This window comes from Eptesicus fuscus, chromosome 16, assembly GCF_027574615.1.
Source record: "Eptesicus fuscus isolate TK198812 chromosome 16, DD_ASM_mEF_20220401, whole genome shotgun sequence".
Classification (NCBI taxonomy): Eukaryota; Metazoa; Chordata; class Mammalia; order Chiroptera; family Vespertilionidae; genus Eptesicus; species Eptesicus fuscus.
In genome coordinates, this window is record NC_072488.1 from 33,100,597 (window position 1) to 33,123,789 (window position 23,193).

General features: G+C 39.2%; 1 long non-coding RNA gene across 1 annotated transcript in view; it reads left to right on the top strand.

Annotated features, from left to right (window-relative positions):
* LOC129151851 (uncharacterized) overlaps positions 1-23,193 on the top strand; it is a 201,928-nt gene that overhangs the window by 126,755 nt on the left and 51,980 nt on the right. The gene's annotated exons all lie outside the window — the stretch shown is intronic.

A 23,193-nucleotide genomic window follows, 5' to 3' on the forward strand; every position in this document is an offset into this window, starting at 1 on the left:
GATTTTATTCCTAGTTAGATAATGTGTCAACCTTGAAGGAAATACTTTTTTAAAAATGTGATGTAAATAGAAGCAAAAACAAATTTGATATAATGCTATTTAATTTTTAGATATAATAGTTTTTATAACTCAGGTAAGTTCAAGAAACTCAATAAAATGGGAGGGGGGAAATTAAACAAAACAACAATAGAATACTTAACTCCTCTCACGCTTTAGAGCCCAATAAACTTGAAGTAAATAAGGTGTAATTCTTCTAATGTAAAAACAGGTGGTAGGATGGAAGCAACAAGATGTCTCCAAATACAGATCAAGACTTCTTTCATGCATCTGCCTCTTCCTCCCTTTGCCACATGGGAAATTCCTTATTCTTTGGGAGCTTCAGTTTTTTGTTTTTTTTTTAGTGTGTGTGTGTGTGTGTGTGTGTGTGTGTGTGTGTGTGTGTGTGTGTGTGTTTGTTTAACTATTCATTGAGAATGCTGATAACGCCAAAGAGCCCATTAGAATTGAATAAGATAATATACTCCTCTCAACATTTGGTGTTTCTTGGCTCTGGAAATAAAGCAGAGAACAAAATAGGAAAAAAAATCCTTCATATAGCTTACATTCTAATGGGGGAAGACAGACAAGAAAGAAAAAATGACAAATGTGATACGTGCTATGGCGAAAAATAGGCCCCAAAAGAAGAGGATGGAGAATGCTGGGGCAAGAAGTGGAAAGATGGCAAGTGAAAATAAGGTCATCAGAAAAGATAACATTTGAACAAAGGTCTTACTGAGAAGAGTGTTCAAAGCAGGAGAAACAATAGGTGCAAAAGTCCTGAGGCAGGGGCTTTGCTGGAGTATATGAAGAGACCGCAAAGAAGGCTAGTGTGGCAGGAGAGGAGGGAGTGGAAGAGGGAGGAAGATCGTCAGGAGGTAATCATGAGACCAGATCACAGAATAAATTCTATGTTTGCCTACTCACAGCTGTATACCTACTTTTGCTCCATCCTGTATATCTACTGTCTATAGTGTCCGCTTCTTGGTTTAAAATACTTTTAGAGCTTACCTTCAATTAAAATAAGCTATATTTGTACTTGCTGTCTTTCTAGTGAGTATATCATAATACTTATTTTCACAAGTATTTATTAATAGACCATCTAAATTGTGTGGTGCTATCATGTAAACAAGCTTCCCTTTGAAGGACATCCAGCCTCATGCTAATAGGCTCATAGCCAATAAAGGCTATTTAGGTGCTTAAATGAACACTGAGAAAATGCACACAGATTACAAAAGATGATGATTTATATTATGCCAAATATTGACAGTAGTGACTGATATAGATATATTTTTAATCCTCACCGAAGGATATGTTTTATTTTTACAGGAAGAGAGAGGGGAAGGGGAAGGAGAAGGGGAAGGGGAAGGGATGAGGGAGGGAGAAGAGGAAGGGGAGGGGGAGGGGGAAGGGGAGGGGAAAGGGGAGGGAAAAGGAGAGGGAGAGGGATAGATGTGCGAGAGAAACATCAATTGGTTGCCTCCCATTTACATCCTGACTGGGGATCAACCCACAACCCTTTGGTGCACAGGATGACGCTCCAACCAATGGAGCCACTGAGCCAGGGCAAGAATAATTTATTTTTTAAGTTTTTTAAAAATGTGCTGATTAAAATAGCAACTGATAGACTATTAGACCATTTGGAGAGTCTTTACCTATTAAATGTATTCGAAATGTAATGAAATTCAATTTTGTTTCTCTTTCCTAGTGACATTGTTTTTTCATGTGGCATCCCACATTGTCCCATGGCAGAGCAGGTCCATAACATATTTCCGTTTCTGTTTTGCTTATTGATTTCAGAGCTCTTGTGTGCAGTAGTGCCTTTATCTACCCAAGTTGCCCACTAACAGCTCCAAGTTTAGAAGCAGCACAACAAAGATTGGACGTCTTGATTATTTGCTAATGAAACATTTTGGCTGGAAATTTGCCCTCAGGAAAGCAGAATGCTCTGTTTAGAGATGTGTGTTTTTGATGAAACCTTTTGCTGAGTGAATCTAATTTTGCTCAACAATAATGAACATCTATATGTATTGGTATATTTCTTTCTCAAGGGTTAATTTTCCTGTCCTGTAGTTATAGAAAGAGCACTACTTGAGAACACAATATGTAGTCATGTGTTTTAGTGATCATTTATTAGAAAAACCTATAATACTAGGTGTTAGCTAGCGCTAAGGTGGTAGTCATATTGCATACACTGTATCAAAGCAATATATTGTATACTTAGTGTTATATGTTAACTGCATCTCAATAAAAAATTAGAAAATAAAGCATGTATATATAAAAAGAAAATACCTGTAGTACTAGAGAAAATTCTTTTGTTGAAAGAATCTTGCAGGTCTATAATTATCTTTGTCAAATTTTATTTAAAATTAAAAATCATTATAATTTAGGTCATCTTTTCTGACACAAATAAAATTAATTATATCTAGAATTATATTTCTAATAAAAGGACATTTTTTCATAAAAATAAAAACTGCTCGCCTTTCATTATGACCATGTTCTAGTCAGGATGATTGTAACAAGAAGTCTAAATTCTTGGCATAACACAACAAAGTTTTGTTTGTCCTTCTTGACAGTCTAATTACGATGGGGGTTCTTTACTTCACACAGTCTTTTAGGGACCTAGGTTTCTCCCATCCCGTGGCCTTGTCTCTGGAAACTCAGCGCCCTTGGTTGGTTCATTTCTATCTAGACAGAGAGGGTAGAGGACAAAAAAACACCCCTGCGTGACAGATTGGTAGGAGTTTTCAGATGCCAGGTCTAGAAATAGCATATATTACTTCAGTCTATCCAGTTATCTGTCTACCTAGCCAGAACTCAGTTTTGTGGCTCCATCTAACAGTGGGGGTAGCTCAGAAATGAGGTTTAGCTGGGATTCCAAGAAGTGAATACAGATGTCTTGCACTTAGCAATCTGAAAAAGACCCTGTTAAATTGGCAACCCAAAACACTCACTATAACGAACCTCTCTGTTTCCTGCAATTTCTCTTCATGCTACTGGCTTCCTCTACCTACTCTTCTCTCCTGGTGTTTACCAAATTGTGGAAACTGTGAGATGGAAGACAGTTGCAGAACTTAAAACTGATGAAGTGAGTAAGGTTATTTTTATTATTTGGGGAGATATTTATAAGTAACATGCATTGGTCCCTTTTATCAGTTGCTTTGAACATTACCGTTCTCAATTTTAGCTTGCTTTTCTCTGTATCAGAGGCTGACATCTATTAAAAACGAGTCCCAGCATGGCATGCAGGCTTATGGAAATTCTGAGAAGGAGATTCTGGTATGTTGTTCTATTGTGGTTCTGCACAAAAATAATCCTGGAATTAACATTTATTGAACACCAACTATGTAGCTATGCTGAACCCTTTTGGAGTATTAATCTTATTTAATCATCAGAATAACTATGATTTAGGATTTTTCCTATTTGGAAGGAGGGAAGACTGCTTTGATTAAAAATCCGGACCTCTTTACTCTCAAACCTGTGTACTTCCCATACCATGCAGTCCAGTGACTGTTCCTCCCCTCCCCCATTTCAACTCCCAGCTGTAATGGCTGAAGGCCTTATCCAAGGCTTATCACGTTTGACCATGTAGACAGAGTAATTGCTTATCAAAATAATCAAATCTTGTTGTGTGTATAGACATAGGCTGAACCCATAATCCAGGCAGTGTACTCAAATCTGGATTTAGAAAACTAACTCAAAAAAGAGATCTGTAAATCGTAAACATAATGAGAAAGATAGCACAGGCATTCTGCATATGGTTATAAAAAATTATTTAAAAAGATGAATAAGGCCCTGACCCGTTTGGCTCAGTGGATACTGAAGGGTCCCAGGTTCGATTCCAGTCAAGGGCATGTACCATGGTTGCAGGCACATCCCCAGTAGGGGGTGTGCAGGAGGCAGCTGATTGATGTTTCTCTCTCATCGATGTTTTTCACTCTCCCTTTCCCTTCCTCTCTGTAAAAAAATCAATAAAATATATTTTAAAAAAAGATGAATAAGGAAAATGAACTTAGTGCTGTTCCAATATATTTTTTCTTTCCTTTTTTCTCCTCCTCACTCTCTTTCCCATTCATATTCTCCATTATTACTGATAAAGTAAACCAAAAGAAAAATTAATAGAAAATATTACTTTTTCCTTGTCCATGGGCTCCAAATAAAATAGACACAGTATCAACTCCTATAAAGATTCCTCTTTGCTTCCATTTGCGTAGCTGGTCTAATTATACTAATAAAATGAGAAGACAAAGGGAGATATTATACTAACAAGTGAAGTTTTTAACTTGCACAAGAAACATTTCTAATCCCTCTACCCTCCACTCTCCTTTAAACAGCGATTTCACATCCCTTGATGCACAGCAGGGGGAGTGGCATTCGCCACCCCATGGCAAAATGGATCTGCGTGCTTCTACGTAAAATTGGTCCATGTGTGAATTAGCTTTGAGTTGTATTGTGTTTCTTATACTAATATAATATTGTTCTAGTGCTTGCCCCTGATTAAAGAAATACATAAATAAATAATTTATAATTTAATTAATAAGGTATAATATGCAAAGCACAGTAATTTCAAACAGCTTGTAATGTCTCTAATGTACTTTCAATTTTTTATTTTACATAAGGGCTATATTCATTATGTGGTTATGATAAACATACTAATGAATTTTATTACAGGAACAAATTTAAACATGTAAATGAGATCAAATAGTATTAAAATGCAAGCGATGGTGAAACTTATTACAAACTAATCTTGCCAACATACATGGAATGATGTTATTTTAAAACTTTGCAAGTTGTATTTTTTAAACAAAGGCAATGCTGTTTACAGTGTCCCTGAACATAAGAATTTGTGAACCGCATGCTTTATTCTCACATGAACTCCCCCCCCCCAAAAAAAAAAACAAAACACACACAGCAAAAAAACCAACCCCAAAAATCCCTTAACTAGGATCCAGGGTTTGTGTGTAACTTTGGATGACAATTAAAATCCCTTTTCTTGTTCCAGTGAACAGTAATCTGTGCATAATTACATTCAAATGAGATATTAGCATTTTTTTGTGCTTACTCTTTGTTAATTGCAGAGTTCACTCACCATGGTGATGCTTTTGATGGAATCAGGCAACCTTATTGACCTGATGCCGTAAGGCATGTTGGGAAATTCGGCTGTATTCTTCATTTTTTTTTTTTTTTTGGCATTTTGAGGAGTCCTGCTGCTTTTATTACATTCCTGACACTTTTGTTAATAAATCATTGCAAAGTTAATGAAAATTGCATTCAGGCATATCCAAAATAATTGTGTCCTTTGTCATGCTAATAAATTGAAAGATGTTGATCCAATGGGCGAATGCATGCCCATTATGGAGAAGTTTGTGATATGGGTGCCTGTTGCACTCACACTTTTTCCGTGGCATATCGTTCCATGTAAAATGTGAAAGAGGAAAACAAGCCTCAATATGTTTTATTTCATACTTTATACTGTGAGCCTTTAATTAAGTCAACAAATGGGTGAATTATGTCTACACGGAAAGATAGACGTATTTGCACTATGATTTATGAAAGGTTGTTAATATCGATAGGAATCAGCAACAGTCTAATATCAGACTCATGAAAATATGAAAGCCCTGTTTGACTGACCTTTCTCTCATGCCTGGGGATTTTTGCACATTTATGTATGACCCACTTGATTTAAAAATGACAATGATAATAACTCAACATTTGTTTCCCAAGGCGTCTCCTGTACTAATTTAGAAGGCAAGTGAAGAAATGCTATTTGAAAAAAAAATTTTTTTTGGGGGGAAACATTAGACCTTTCATTCACTAAACCTTAAGTGTACAAGGATGTGAGTGAGTATGTTTGGTGGATAAACAAAGTGACAATCACATAGTGCAGCAGGTTTAACTGTTGAGATAAGGAAGAGTACTCAGTTCAGAAATATTTAAACTCATAATAGATTGCATCATGTATATACAATTTTCAAATTTATCTCAAGGAAGAACTCTAAGTAATTGTTGTCTTGGGGAGTTCTTAATTTATGCACTAGCCCATCATGCTGGTTTTAGGTAGGTATTTATTCTGCTATTCAATCAAAAAGCATCGTTTCCATAACAACTGCCACATCAGATGAAATGTACAGCTTGGTATTTGAAATACAGGACTTCTTAGGAGATATGCTTCCTGACATATTGTGTTGAACTTGTGTTCCTTTCATTCTCTTTTAAGCTAGCAAGATCTGTGTTTCTATAAAGGACCATCGCAGTTTTGCATAATTATTACAATCCATCTGCACATTTCCAGGATTTATATTAAAGTAATTAAAGCCATTTTGTATTAGTGGGTGCTGTGTGGAACCGGCTTGGATGCAGGAATCTAAAAGTTCCCACTTGCCTGCTTGCTGTGCTGTAATTTGGAGAACAGAATGTTCCGTAAATGAGGTTTGGGAATACTACATTTTTTTTTCTTTCTTTCCTTTCTTTGCAAAGTAACTTTTTTTTCCCTCCAGTGGAAAATGGAATAAAAGGTTCACCTAGGGACTGGAATTAATGTAGTCCTTCTGCTGAGGGTTAAGAAAGAGCAGAATCACAGCTAGCAACATTGTGCAAACCCTAATATATTTTGCTTTTTCTACGGAGAAATAATAAGCTTGTGTTTCTAAGGCAACTTTCTTCCAAAAAGCAGCAAGCAATTTAATTTATATTCTCATTTTCCCCAGCAGTATTTGTTCAAGGCAAATGAGGGCCAATATTATTAACCCCATTTTATGGATGGGATGATTGAGGCAGACAGATAATGTTGTACAGAGCAGATAATGAGGCAGATAATGATGTACTGGGCAGGGGAGAGGAACATCACAGCAGGAGTAATAACTAATACCTGTTCTGTCAAACCCACAGAAAGAACTAACTGAAAGTGCAATGCCGCAGTTGCTGAGAGAAAAAAAATCATGTGAGTTCCATGAACTTTCAAAGGGATAGTTTGGTACAGATTCAACCACTTCTGCCCTACACACAATCCTTGGCCTCTCCAGTGAGGTTTGCAAAGCATAGGCCTGATTCTTGCTGTTTAGGATCTGTCTCCTAAGGATCTGTGATTCATCTGGGTGATCTCTAGGAGGCTTCAGGAGGCAGTACCATCCAATTAAGGAGGCAGAATACTTAACAGAAGTTAATCCATATTAAAAAAAAAATCTGGGTGTCCTAAAATAATTTCCTGAATGGAGAGAATTCTTATATTTTCTCCTTGGAGTACTCTTTCTTATTATCAAAACTTTCTTCGCTATGAGAGGAGAGAACGGGTGATGCTGAGCACTTTCTCTCCCTGAGCCACTGATCTGCCAGGCCATTGTTGTCATGCGTCCTAACAAATGGTTATTAAGTGGCCTTTCTACGGTCCCATCATATACCTATAAAACTGGGTGATGACACTCTTTGTCACAAACAGTGGCATCCACAAAATTTATGGGATATGGAATCCCGGCTTCCGCGTAACAGGAGAGCTGAGATGTTAGGGTGTCCTGGAGCCCAAGGTTAAAAGGGCCTGGTCTTGGTGTAAAGATTATACACACAGACTTTGCAATCAGAGAAACCCGCTAAAATGCTACTTAACCTGCTGTATGCCTTGAGTCAGTTACTTAATAGCACTGAGCTTTGGCTCCTTTTCTGAAAAAAAAATGAGGATGGTAAGAACTCACTCATAGGGCTACTACAAATGTTTTGTGAAACAGTATTTGGAAAGTGCTCAGCACATTACTGGCACATAGAAAAGACTCAAGAAGTGGTAGCTTTTAGGATCATCGTTACCATGCATATATTTTAGAACCTACCAATTTGCATTATCTAGATCAGTGATTTTCAACCTTTTCCATCTCATGGCACACATAAACTTATTACTAAAATTCTGTGGCACACCATAAAATACATTTCTTGCCTATCTGACGAAAATACAGGTATTCCTTCACACCCAATGGCTATTATGTTGCCTGTTGTCACTTTTTTATTGGATAAGCTAAGGGAAAAGAGGTCAGTTCCTCTGACTGAATAGTCAGCTATTAAAAATTCTTGCAGCACACCAGTTGAAAGTCACTGATCTAGATTGCCAGTTTTCTTTTTCCTTAGCAGTTGATCAGAATTTTTTTTATGTGTGTGGTTTTTTTTGTAAGAAACAACTGAGGCTGGACGATGCCATAACTATAAGGTATATAATAATGGAAGGTAAAAAGCCTTTACTGCACTTTTGGTTTTTACCCAAGTCTGATCTCATTGAACTTCTACAACTGAAAAGGTGTAGTGGAGGCAGCCAGAGTGAGTAAAGTGATAAAGGGCCTTTGTAACAAGATTCAAGAAAACGGACGTCTTCACAAACTCCAGAATTTAACCTGGAGGGAGTCCTCAAAGCTTAAGAGAAGGAATGTAGGGAAAGAGGATTTGAGCTATATTTTGCACAGTAGCTATCGGGATTATGTAACTTTACCCTAAAAGACAGTATATTTTGAAACTCATTTAAAGACGTTTTGAGCTCCTCTTGTGGGTTTTCGCTTCCATATACTAGTCGTTAGCAATTGGCAGTTAGCAGGATTAAATTAGGGGTCACCTTAAATTGGGGGTAGGGGCCCAGTGGGGTAGTGGCTGCAGGCTTTGGGGACAAGAACAAAGAGAGGCATGGGGTTCTTCAACACTTCGATACCGTGCCAGGATGAGTCCAGAAGCAGAACGTCAGGCTGACTAGACACTGTCGGACCCAGTATGTACGAGTATTACATTTCTCATGTTCTCAACAGATTGTCCACTAGGTTATAAACAGGCAGTTCTTCCTGAGCAATCCAAGCAGGAACATACTAGTAGTATGTACATACAGTCCTAGTGGACATAACCAAAACGATTTTCACCCAGCCCAGGAGCTCTAGCGGCAAAAGGCAATACAAGCAAAACATTTGTGACAGTGTTGATTGGGAATGGAGGAAGTCCTGCCTCCTTAACGTGCGGGAATTAAAAGGTTTCTAAAATCTGAGTGGTGCAGTGCAAAAGACACTTCACCTTTCTTTTTCCCCAAGTAGATATGTTTTGTTCATCTAAAGCTGCCTCTTTGCAATTATCGACTTGCTGGATGCCTCCTTGCTTTGGCAAAGGCTTCATGGCCTACGGTGTGCTGGCGAGGCAGTTCCTTTTCTTTGCACATAAAAATCAAAAAAGTCTAGATTATTTTTTGATACATGGAGCCACTGACTAACAAATATTCCAATCTATGAGTTTTTTTCCCCCCATAGAAATGAGCACTCCCAATAATTTTCAGTTTTTTAAAAAAATATATTTTTCAAACGTATCTATTTTAGACAGAAGCCAGTCAGGATGCAAAGCTTTGTAAAGGACCAGTATGAATGTTGGGAAACTGGTAAAGAGACGAAGTGTATTTACCTAGTAGGAAATGTTATAGAACTGCAGATGCAGGGGCTGGGTTGTAATCTCTTTCCTGCTACCAATTTCCATATTTACCTTCTGCAAGTTACTTAGTTTCTTTAGTTCTTAGGTGTTTTTTTTTTCATTTAGGAAAATATAGAGATACTATCTGAAATGTTCACCGTTTCTGAAAGTCTATCGTTCTGTGGTTTTTTTTTGTTGTTGTTGTTTATTATAATTACTAACAGATCTCACTGAACAAAACCTACTTGGGCTCCGCTACTTTCAATCAATGCAGCATGCCACGACTGAAACAAATCACTAGTACACATTCAAATCGAACACACCTCTGGTATATGTCACACCAATGGTATCACGTTGCTCCTCTGTGCAAAAAACCTTGGTCGGCTCCTCTCTGGGCTTTATACAAGCTGGTCCCGACCTTCACCTCCAGTCTCATAGAAAAGACTCAAGAAGACTCATGTCTCCCTCTCCTGTCTCCAACACACGGGTGCTCCAGATCAGCGGAACAGCTTGCCATTCTCTGAATATTTCATAATTTTTGGCTCTTGTACGCTTCTATTCCTTCTGTTGAGGGTGCTCTTCCACCTTCTTTGCGTCTGGTAAAACTATTTCCATCTTTACTAACTTTACATTTTTTTTATAATACTGGTCACTTACTAATTTCCACATTGCCTTGCTAAATTATGTATTTTTGAAACTAATACCTGGCATCTACCCCAGCACTTAGAAGTGTCTAACACTGTTGAATAAATAACTAGCAAACCAGAAAGTGGTTAGTGATTCCGGATCTATAGAACACATTGTTCTAGAAGCCAACAAGTAGCTTAGGATTGATAGTTTTGTGGAAGAAAGATGTAGTGAAATATTTTGGAGTTCCCTGTTCTGGATTTGCTATCTTATCCTGGGTTGGGTCATTAGCAGCAACTCTGATGTACCTAGAGAGTCCAAATTTCACATTTTTTTTCTTTTAATTTTCTGACATATTGAGACACTAGCATTTCCTAAAGGTTTTTCTGATAGTTCAATTTACACAGAATCATATTTAAATTAATGTCTTGAGAAGCTACCACTGCTAAAACTCAGAAAGGTGAAATTTTCATTGATGGAGAACAGAAGAATGGAATCCTAACCAAAGAGATTAATTCAATATATTTCTCAATGAATGGAGACTATTTGTGCTAGCCTCCATCATTAATGAGGAACATTTGATAAGCTTTGAAAAGAACAAATTTTGCTGTGACCTTCCCTAGCAAAAACAGCAAGAGAGTGGGTAAATGCTAGTATTGGATTGAGGTGCTTCATATATTTTTTACACTCAGTATTCCAGTGGTCTCCTGGGGTTAAGTATTAACAATGGTATAGCCCATTGGATTTTTGTAGCTATTCTTGGGTACCCCGTTGAATAAGAGGTAGGTAGTACTTCTTTAATAATTCTTCAAACTTACCAATTATCTTAATATTGAGTGAAGCAGCATCAATTGAAATATTATTTTTTATTACAGCATCAAACATTGGGAGCATATTATGCTGATTTTTTTTAGCACATTCCACTCAGTTTGCTTCAAGGAAAAAGGATACTGCTAAGTATTTGAATCTAAAAGACCTGGAAAATTGACAACAAACACTTTATTGCATCTCAATGGGTCCATTTTAAAGATTTTATTAAGACTTAGAGTGAGGACGGTGTTAATTGCTTACAGAAATGTTGGCTACTACTTTGTTTCTTAAACTGTATCATAACATTGACACTAGAAGATTGAACATATGTGTATCAGCAAGCAGATAAGAGATGAGCAGGCCTTCCAAAATAGATCTTTATTAAGGCAAATGCTCCTCAGAACAAACCTCATGCATTGACTAGTATAAAAGAATTTGAGAATAAAAAAATTAAGAATTAAAAATAGTAAAAGGAACCTCTAATATACACAAAACTTCGGGAGAACTTTAGTTTTTGGTCTTATCCAAGGCACTTGGCCCCTAATGCACTTAAATCAACCTCAGCATTCTGGTATATTACAAATATGTAAAATAGTAAATGAATTATGAAGTGTTCAGGCCTTCAGGACATACATAGTGAAACAGCACTAGAAAAGCAACTCTACTTTGTATTTCTGTTCATGTGTACAATGCCCTGAGCAAGTCTGTATGAGAGACCATTGACCCGTCTAATAAGTGCAGAGTACAGAAACCCTGGGTAGCCTGAGTAGTTGGCATTTGACCAATGCTGTCCTTTGCAATAGTGTCCAGTTGTGAGTCTGGAGCTGTCATTTAACCAGGTGTGTGTTTTGTTTTTTTTCTTATTTAAGGTTCACACTTGTTATGTTGCATGTCTATTCTGCACCTTAACATTGTTCTCCCTAAGGTTATCTGTGGCTTTGGCTTTGCAAACCAGTGTCTGATGAATAGTTTCTTTGACTCTTATTTATTTTTGCCAACTGACCAGAAGGTAACTTGCAATTATAAAGATGTCTGAGTATGAATTAATTTAGAGATACTCACATAAATGTGATGCTATCAACAGTGAAAGGACTTGTAAAAGCATTCTGAACTACTAGGGTGACTGAAAATTTTATTGATTCTTATTGCTGACATTATGTGGTAAGTGAAGATTTCCAAGATATTTCAGAAGGTTTTTTTGTAATTGGAATGCACATTTTACAGTATTTTTTTAAAAATTAAATGTGGTAACTTGACAATTGTGAATTTTTTTGCTTCATGTATCAGCATTGTATCAGAGCAGTGCTTAATATATTTCTTTTTGCCCCTTTCTCTAAGTTTTAATGGCTTTGTTAGATCTGACACTTCACTGGAGTCTCTAAAACGTCGAGACTTGTGTAATTCATTTATCACAAGTGACAGTGCCATGGACAACATATCATGTCTGACTCTCTATTAGATCTGCTATAATCTATGGGCCTTGTGATGAATGGAGAGAAGGGTGCTCTATCACAGAGCTCCATCACTGTCAATCACACCTGGAAACTGCAGAGACACTAATTAGAAGAAACCTAAAGTGGGTTGAAAATCACAAGTAGTTGAATCATAAGCTCTCAACAAGTTTCAGTCCAAAAGTTGCTGGGCTGCGGAGTGATCTGCTATGGTTTTATTCTTCTCCATGCAGTTTAGAGCCTTCTTGTCTTCTCTGTGCTGCTGAGACAAACTGTGTTCCACATTGCCTGCACCCATGCATCTAAGAATGTCTTCTCCAGTGTTTAGAAGAAACATCAAGCTGTCGCATTTCTTCTGGTTCTAATATGTTCTGAAAGCTATATTCTTGCCACTGAAGCAAACCAATTAAATTTGTTTTCATCCATCAAAGGAGAAAATAACTTAGTCTGGGTTGCTAGAGAGTTCTCTGAAACACGTATTACCTCTTCAGGTTCTTTAAAGTACTTTTTAACTTTGAACATACATATGCGTTATCTGGTATCTTTTTCAAAATGTAGATTCTGATTCAGCAGATCTAGGGTGGGGCTCAACTTCTACTTTTCTAATAAGCTGCAGTCCCCTGGCCATACCTCGCAGAGCATATTTCTAATGTATGCCTGAAGGTCATCTCCCAGCCCCTGAGCTGAACGTAGTGAGGAGTCTGAGGTTGTTTAGATTCTAGTTAGAAAACTCTCTACTGTAGCATGTGCCCTGCTTATTTTCATCAGCAAGTACTGAACTTCATTATTTTATTTTTATTTTTAAAAATATATTTTATTGATTTTTTACAGAGAGGAAGGGAGAGGGATAGAGAGTTAGAAACATCGATGAGAGAGACATCGATCAGCTGCCTCCTGCACACCCCCCACTGGGGATGTGCCCGCAACCTAGGTACATGCCCTTGACCGGAAACGAACCTGTGACCCTTCAGTCTGCAGGCTGATACTCTATCCCCTGAGCCAAACCGGTTAGGGCCTTCATTATTTTTTTAAAATATATTTTATTTATTTCAGAGAGGAAGGGAGAGAGGGGGAGAGAGATAGAAACATCAATGATGAGAGAGAATCATTGATCAGCTGCCTCCTGCACAATGGGGAATGGAGCCCACAACTAGGGCACGTGCTCTGACCCGGAATTGAACCATGACCTCCTGGTTTATAGGTCGACACTAAACCTCTGAGCAACCATGGCTTGGCTGAACCTCATTTTGATGTGACTAGACTTGAAGGGTCAGACTTCATCCCCAAATGAAAGGCTTCTGCACATCCTGAACCCTGAGCCTCAACTGCAGGAAAACCATTCAACAAAGGGGATTAATTTCATCCCCTTCCGTATTGACCCTCCACTGGGGGAGCTAGTATTTCTGGCCCTGAGCCAGTTGATCTCATCCACAAATTAAGCCGACACTTCCTTCCAGCAATAAACACTGTCTTGGAGCCAAGGCAACACTGATTTATTTCAACTCAAAAATCTCACTGGCCACAATTTCACGGATTCCTGAGGGAGAGCCTCCCCTCCTGCAGGGGCGCTGTGACCCTCTTCTTCCTTTCTTCCTTCTCCATCTTCACCGAAGCTGCTGGTCAGTGGTTAGAACTGCTGCACAAGCAAGGGGAGTAAGGTGGATGGAGTTAGATGAAGCCAGATGGGACCAGGATGTCTGGTCAGAGAATAAAGAACCAAGAGAATGGAGAGCAGAGAGTGAACAAACACAGGAAAAGAGTCACCTGTGGGGCTGAGAATATTTGAAACCTCTCATAATGTGTATGTTCCCTCATGGAAGATAAAGGCTGTAGCCGGCAGAAACACAAGACTCCAAAAAACGGAGGCGGAAAGGAGCCTTTCTCATTCTCTATGTTTATTAGGGGTTGCAAAACAAGTAAAGCCATGGAATCCTGTTCTAAGGAGTGGTTATGTAGAATATGGAAATGAATTCAGCACTGGCATACATGGCTAGGAAGAAGCTATTAGCTGGTGGTTCCCAGGAAATCCAGTGAATTTTTACTGCTTCTAGACCTGGAATTCATGAATTTGCTTAGTTTCCAGGAATCCCTGAGTCTCCTGAAATCATATCTGGCATTTTACATGTATGAGTATTATTTTCTGGGGTAGGTTCCTTTTTTGTAAAATCGGGATATCAAAGTGTTTGCAATCTATAAAATGCTAAATAAAAGCACTGCTCTAAGAAGCTCTATAGAGAAGGAAATTTTGGCTCTACCCTGTGATATCTAGTATATTCTTCTGTAGTCCAAACTTGCTCAGAAAATTTTTCATAATAATTGAGAAGAGGGAACCCAACTCCTCCAGTAGCAAGAACTAAGACTGACACTGGTTGGGTTGCCTGCAATAAACCATCTGAGCTAAGGAGTGTTCAAGAGGTGATGGCGAGTAAGGACCATCCGTATCTAAAGAAAACCGGGCCTAGAATAGTTTCAGTGACTCACCCGGTGTATTCCAGTACAGTGATGTTTTAGCTCAGTTGTCACTCTCTCAAAAATGTGCTCTATTTCTCTTTCAACCCCTCATCTTCCATGATGAGTGCTTCCTGTCCTTAGCATGCACCCTTAGAACCAAAACCACCAAGGAATGTTTAGTGTTTTTTTTTTTCTTGCTTTATTTTACAAACACATAGTGAAGTGTACAAGATTGCTCTTTATTGTCAACAACTTTGCCTTTTAGTCAGAACTCCATTCTAATATTTCCCAGTATTGTAAGAATACAGAGGGTGATAAAGCCAAGCCCCGATCTCTGCTACATGTATTCTATCCATGTCTGTGTATTCTCCAGTCCCATCTGGGTTCATGCAGTTGCATTATGCACTCTGACATCCATGTCATGTCATGTTTATCCAACTGTTTTACTATGAGTCAAAATCAAAAGTTTTTTTTTCCTCCCCAATTCTCCCAGCAGGGCTTTCCCAGCTTAGAGAAAATGAAGCTGTCGGCCATCAGTTTAGACATCATCATCAACAACAAACATGCCAGGATCAGAACCTGCATTTTGTTATCTGACCATTGTTGATGGCAGGGGAAAAAAAAAAAAAAAAGACAGCTTGATTTTCATTAGCTAGGCTGACCCCAGCCCTAGGAGCTTAGGGGGAAAATGCGCATTTTGACTAGAAGTAAACTGAGGAAACATGACATGGAGTCAGGGAGGGATTGTAGATCTGTCCCAGGGGGCTGATTTTTTTTTTTTTTTAACAGACTGACTTTTGGCATTTGAGGAAAATCTCAACAACACTCTGGACAGAATTTTTATAAGTGTCGGCAGGCTGATCTGATGTGTGACTCAAAATAGCACTCCTACTATTTTATTTTATGTGTGCTGGCTTTTGTATACAAATGGTCTTGTTTCCTGAAGCCTGGAAATGGGGACCCCCCCCTACCTTCTGTGTTACCACACTTTGTATCTGTGGCCTCTGACAGAGGGGCTGGCACAATGGGCTTGTAATAAATATCTTCTGAAAGGAGTTTTGTATTTATATGGGGATGGGAACTGCTTTTATTTGCCATGTGGTCCAGGAAAAGGAGCAGGCTGTGGAGGTCAGATAGGTCTCAGTGTTCTCATCCTTATAATGGGTATAAGACCTTCCTCCTAGAGATGTTACAAGGAAGCAAATTAGCATATCTGTAAAATGCTGGCATGCAATATATTTTTGAAATAGCTTAATTCCCTTTCTTGTCTTGGTTCCTTTTTCCTTTTGGTATAAATGCTGGATGTTTTGACAGAAATACAGAGCAAACTTACTATAATTTTTCAATGAGTCTTACAGTCTTTCTTTGGATTTTCTGTGTGATAAAGAAGGAAGAATAGGGCATTGGAATCAGATAGACGTAAAACCTATTTTCCTCTTTATAAAGGGCTCAACTAAAACAAGAGTTTAAACACAAGCAGCATCCAAAGTAGGATAAATTAATTACACATTACACCAGTATCTATAGCCAGTGATTTCCTGTTTTTCTTTTATTTTCACTTAAAGTAATATTTGAGGATCTAACACAAGATGGAGAGAAGAACTCTGTTAACTAGAACCCTGGGGTGATCTCAGGAAGGAGAAACTAGGGGGAGAAGAACCAACATGTTGGGCACGGAAGAGAGAAGAGCAGGGTCAGGTGGGTGAGGGTTAGTCAAGTAGTACGACCCTTTGATGTCCTGGATGGAATGAAATACCACCACTGCCTGCTCATCATCCTGCCTTTTTACCATCATGGTTCGGATGCCACCATGGCTGCTGTCTCTTGGCTGGGTTCTCGGGGTTAAGATTAAAATCTCTCCTTCTCTTCCTCTCTAGGACCATAATAAAGGCACCAGGAGTGTCTTAGTTCTTCTGGCATAGAACAAGATGAAAGAATAAAGGAAACTTGATTATTTGGCTGCAAATTGAACTTTCTTTACTGGGTCCATTTTTAAAATAATAGAGTAGGAGACTCACCTGGACTTGGGGCATGTTGTTTGGACTAGGTTTGGGCCCTAGGATACAGTTGGAATGCTACTGAGCAAACTTGGTGGATGTGCTATAAAGTGGTGTGTGTGTGTGTGTGTGTGTGTGTGTGTGTGTGTGTGTGTGTGTTTAGGGGGAGGAATAAGGCAATATTTTCCATAACGATGGTTAGACTCCTGTTAATCATTGCTAGTGGGGCAATGATGTCCTCTCATTATTTGGGGACATTTTCAATTCATTTCAACAAGAGTTTGTTGAAGCAGGACAGCAAGACCAAAGCGTTCCCCGCTGTCTTGGGTCCGGTATTACAGTTAGGAAGAGCCAAATTACACAACAGTTTTAAAAAAATAGGACTCAATTGGCCCTAATTAAGTAGCCTATAAGTTTCAGTAACTAGTCTGTGGTATAGTGATAGTCAGAGAGGTCCATGATGAGTGCTGATTAGGGCAGTCAGAGTGAGGTTCTTGAAAGTGGATTTTATACCAGGATACACAAGGCACTCCCTACTGTGGCATACAAAATGGAGTGCCTCGCTGCTTTTCTCGATTCCTTCTTATCAGGTCCTCACATATGTCCTAAGAAAGAATTGCAGTTCCTCTCATGCGCCATATTCCCTCATGTCTGTGCATCTTTGCCTATGTGCTCTTCCTGCTTGGAAGTCTCCTCTCCATCTGTTTCTCTGTTCATTCACATATAACCTGGTTGGAGCACATGTGATATGTCGCCTCCTCCAGGAAGTCTTCCCAGGGAGTTGCCCTCTTTATCTGCCAAATGCCCCTGGCCTGAGCAGAGCGCTCCTCCTCCATGTTACATTAGCACTATGCATACCTTACATATAGGGGGTCGTGCAAAAGTAGGTTTATAGTTGTCCATATGGAAAATAATACAGTAATTAAGAAATAATAATACAAGAATAAACTCTGTGTTTTGTGTACTCACAACTGTAAACCTACTTGTGCCCCTCCCTGTATAGAGCAATGAGGACAAATGTGTTGCTGACCAGACTCTGAGCAGCTCCTCTGTATAGCTCCTCTGTGTCCCCTGCCCCTACAAGTGTTGGCAATCCATAGCCAACTCAAGAAAAGTATTTTTAATGAGTGAGTAAGAGAGTACCATGAACATCTCATTGCTCCTTTAGCTGCACACTCCTGGGAAGAAAATTCATGTGGCAAAGAATCCCATTTCAGAATCAGAATCCCTAATGCATAGCTCATCCCTGAAAAGTATGTCTTGCCTGGCAGTTATTCCTATGCATGCAGAAGAAGAAGCCTCTTGGCATGGGCCACAGGTGACCGCATGCCCTGGCTCTCCTGCCGGCAGCTGGCACGGCTCCACATCGCCTCCAGGAGTGAGAATAGTGAGAATGCTGAGGCCGGCTTCTTCCAGGATGGATGAAGGGTCCTGGCAATGCTAACGGAGCAAATCCTGAGGTCCATTTGGAGGCTGACCTCCCTGACTTGTGCCGCACACGCTCTGCTGGGGAATGGGTGCTGTGTTTAGTGTTCCATTTTCCCTGCAAGAGATGCCGAGATGTGAGGCCAACCAGAGAGAGGTTAAAGACATGTGGGAGCCTTACAGCTGGGGATCATTAACAACAATCAAGACCAACATAAAAAGGCAGCAGGACGCCCCTCCCTCTTGGCCTTGGAAGCCATCTGGATAGAGGAAATTTGGCTTAAACTCTGGTAAGGGAACTTTTTAATCGTCTGAGATTGTTTGTTTAACTTCTCCATAGAAGTCCCTCGAATCCCTGAAATCTGTCCCTCAAAACCCCTTACCAGCAAATCTGCACCCCTTTAGACCAGAGCAGATGGTAACTGATGACATAAACTATGCAGTTATTACCTTTCCTAGCAATACCTGGTAGGCCCAGTGGATTTTTTCACACTTTCCTGAAAGCCAGGTTCCTGTTCTAATCAGGGTGGGGCAGGATTCTTTGACTACCACAGCCATGTGCCCCTACTAGGGGCCCAAGCGCTGCTACTGATTGAAACGCAGGTGGCCTCCTGACCTGGGGTGGCCTAGTGATCTACAACAAGCCTGGTTACATCAATCAGACACTTTCCCATTAGAGAACTAGAAGCAGGAACAGAAAGAATTTGCAGTCTTTGATGGACCCTTGAGATGAAAGGTCAAGGTCGTATAGAATTTATGCTGGGATTGCTTTCCTAATATCACATGCACACTGGAGTCAGGAACGGCTGGGCAGTCAAGAACTGAGGAAGCAGCTCAGCAAGTGGGATAGGTCAGATGTGCAAAGAGAAGTAAAGATGAAACCCTACAGGCCTTACAGGATGGAGGGAGTGGCCTCGGTGACTACATCCTGGATTCCCAAGTCAAGGTCTAGCTTTACTGTGTTTCCGTCTTGGGTACCCTGATGTCTGTGATATCATTGGATCCGTGTAACTCTCCTTTCACTAGTTTGAGAGGTCCCCATTCCTAGAAATGGAAAATGCCTCGAATGTGTTCCTGTCAGGCTTTGCATAACTGGGGAACTTATATTGCTTTTTCTAAGTAAAAAACAATGTATTTAGATGAAAGGGATCTAAAGGTGGCCAAACAATGGCAGCTTTTACCTTCTTAATAACCTCGTAGTTTATGGCCTCTGGAACCCACTGACTCTATCTTTGTTCCCGCTCTTTCTCAGTCACCTGCAGCATGCAGCCGATTGGGCCTTAATGGCATTCGGTACTTGAGCAGTCTCTAATAACTCTAGACATGCAGCATTTCTATTGAGATTGCTTACACAATGGCCACAATATATTTCATGCTTCTCGGACATGCCCCACATCACTCAGTCATTGGGCACAGTGCAGACATCCAGCGGCTTTTTACTGACATGGGCAGGGAATGATGCTGACTCACGTTGTCCTCTCAGATATTGGTGAGTAAAGGAAACAACCCTAGTCCCTTGTACAATTTGCTTTTGCAACTAGTGCTGTAAAACCAAGGGTGGAAGCTCGGTTCCACCTTTCCTTTCATAGTTGATATTCAGAGTGTCACAGCGGCCAGTTGAATGATGGAGGTCCAGGGCTAGGGAACCGTCTGTGGCCTTGCAAAATTATTTTTCTGTTTCACCCAAATGAAGCAACCTTGTCATTTTTAACCTGATTATAAACAAAATGTGTGTTTACAACACTCAAGGTCTTGGTATTATTATTCTCTCTGCCTAGAATATTCTTCTCTCTCTGATGGTCATGGCTGGGCCCTTTGTTTCACGCAGGTCTTTGTTCAAATATCACCCCGCTGAGAAGTCTTCCTTGACTATCCTAAGTATTATAATAACCCAGCGGCTGCTCTCAGTCACCTTTCTCTGCTTAATTTCCTTCCTTGCATATATCAGCTGCTAACCTTCTACTTTTACTTATTTATTCCTTGCCTCCCCCACAACATTGTAAACCCCCAAGTTCAGGGACTGTGTTTTGTTCTGGGTCATACCTTTAATGCCTAAAATAATGCCATGGACATGGTACCAAAACAGGTATGCGGAATGCATCTATCAATGATTTGTAAAATTTTAATGACTTTATAATAAATAAAATAGAAAGTAAATAGTACCTGTACTTCTACCACCCAGAGATAAATGCTGTTAACATTTTAGTAGCTAGCACTCTTGAATTTTTTTAAAGAAGAAAAGGAGCATGCTATTTTAATCTCTGTGTTGTTGTTTTTCTCATTAAAATGAAAGTGGATATATTGCCATGTTTCATCCGTTCTCAGCCATGGTGGTGCAGCAGGTGGAGAGTGCTAAAAGCCATATTCCAAAGCCCTACCCCAAACCAGCTCAGTCGGCCAATTCAGAGCTGGAGCCAGCACTCCCAGCTCTGCAAGTGATTTGGATGCACAGCTGGAGTTGTAAATTACTGGGCTACATAGTTATTTGAATTGTGCAGAATAGAAAGGTGTTATTTTTCTTTTTTGCAAAGATCAACCCTATGGGAATCTTAATGCATGACAAATGTGCTGACCACTAATTTGGGTTCATAATATTAAAAATACTTTTATAGTACTTACTATTAACTTACTCTATTTACAGATTTTATATATATATATATATATATACATATATATATATATATACACACACATATATATATATATACATATATACATATATACATATATACATATATATGTATATATATATATATATATATATATATATATATATATATGGTATATATACTAGTATGTATATTTAATTTTCACAGGAACTGTAAGTTTGGCACATTGCTATCACTATTTTACAGATGAACAAATTGAGGCAAAAAGAGGTTGAACTCGCCTAATATTAAGGTCACACAGTCACACAGCTTGTAAGAAACAAAGCTGGGATTTGAACCCAGGGGTTATGGTTCCAGAGTCTATTCTCCTAACCCTGCTGCTATACAACCCTCCTTAGGGTTCTAATAGATATAATTTAATAATTCACATTGATTTAATTCTTCAATACGAAAGTAACTTTTACTTAAGAAGGCAGTACGATTTAGTGGAAAGACTGTCACTTTTGGAGACATTTAGCCATTACCTCCTTAATGGTTGGCTGACCTTGGGAAAATTGTATAATTTCTCTAGTTTAGCCACATCTGAAAAAATGGGAACAGTAATACCAACTGATCACCTGTAGAGAGAATATGCATGATACATCAATTGCAGTGTCTGGCACAGGTAGGTCTTGAATACATCATGGCTTTGGTGTCATCATTTCACTTGATCCTCGAAGACATACTGGGAAGGACACAGGAGGGGCTTTTGAAATGGTGAATTGTGCTGGGCTCAGTGTGTAACATTTTGCCTGCACTTGTCTTCTTCCAATGACCAGGGTAACTGTAGAGGTCTGATTCTGCTTTGACACATAATTTGGTGGGTGAATCTTCTATTACATCATGGAACAAATGTCTAAGTCTCCCCCACTCCCCTTTCTGTAAGTTATAGAGAAAAATGCACACAAGGATAGAATGGAAGTAAGAAGATAGGTGGCAGATCTGCCTTTTCTGGTTGTCTTTATTCTATTTTACTAGTGAGCGATTTAATTTTACTTGCAGAATAACAGAGATGTTAATTGTCATGTCAGAGCTTTTACATGACAAGATACAGTTAGTTATTGAATAGATAAGGACAATTTCAATGCAGTACAGTTATGGTTGAGGTAGCACAAGTGAACAGTGACATTTTTTTTTATTTAACTCCCTATTACATTAAAGAATCAAGTCCTTCTGCCTTTTCTTAGGAAATTATCAGCCATCAGTCTTTTGAACTGTGAGGCTCATGAGTTAAATGTCTGAACAATCAAATTATAAAGGTTCCCTGCCTACAAGGTTGCCAACCTAGTCTGTTCTTGCTGAGGATGCTCAAAGGGTAGGAGAGAGAAGTGAGTGGGCACAAAGTTGGAAGGGAAGATTGGAATGGGAATTTTCTGCTGAGTGGGAGAGGTGATGGGAAGGGTGATTCAGGAATTGGGAGACTGTAAGGCTATGTCAGTATGTGAAATGGTAGTTTTGGTGTTTTTTTCCGGAGGATTCAGAGTCTAGAACACTCCTATAACATGGTAAAAGTATTGTGAAGTTTAGTCACATGTCTAAATATTTTTCTTCACTGTCTTTATTTCCTTATCAGCAGTGCACTCTATTTGGTTTTCTATGATTGAACCAGTTCAACTCTCAGAAGGGGCCTACATGTATTCTTGGTCTTCCTTCCTTTGTGGCCCCTCAGCATATTTTGATATTGCATTGCTCTATCTTAAATGAACAAGCATTTTCTTTCCTTGGCTTATGACATCGCACCTAGTTTTTCTTGTCTGAGCCTGGCTACTTTTACTCAATTGTCTTTATTAGCCTACTCTTTTCTTCCTAATCTTTAAATGTTTGCGAGTTTCAAAGCTTTGTTCTTGTCCCTCTTCTCTTGGCAGGCTATGTTTCTCCTCCAGGAAGTTTTATTTATGCTGATGGCGTTAAGTATGTTCTGCATGATAGAATTACTACAGTGATGACTTATACTTGTATATTTCTAGCACAGAGGTCCCTTCAAACTCATGTGAGATGCTTCCCCATCCCAGTCGCCTGTCTCATGGGCAAACCCAGTCTCTAAAAAATTGAACTGATCATTCGTCCCACCCAAAACAAAAGCTTCCACTTTTCTCTGTGGTAAGCTTGCATTCTGTCTCTCACCTCCCATCTCAAAACATTCACCATGTTCTATTGGTCTTACCTCCTAAATTTCTCTTGACTCTGTACTCTTCTCTATTACAGTGTCTTTGTTCTAGATGAAGCTACTGTGATCTCTTTCCCTTGACCACATGGCCTCCTAACTGATTTTCTCACATTCCTTTATAAATCTAATACATTTATTTCTATCTGTTTTTTTCTCAAGTCCAAAGTGTT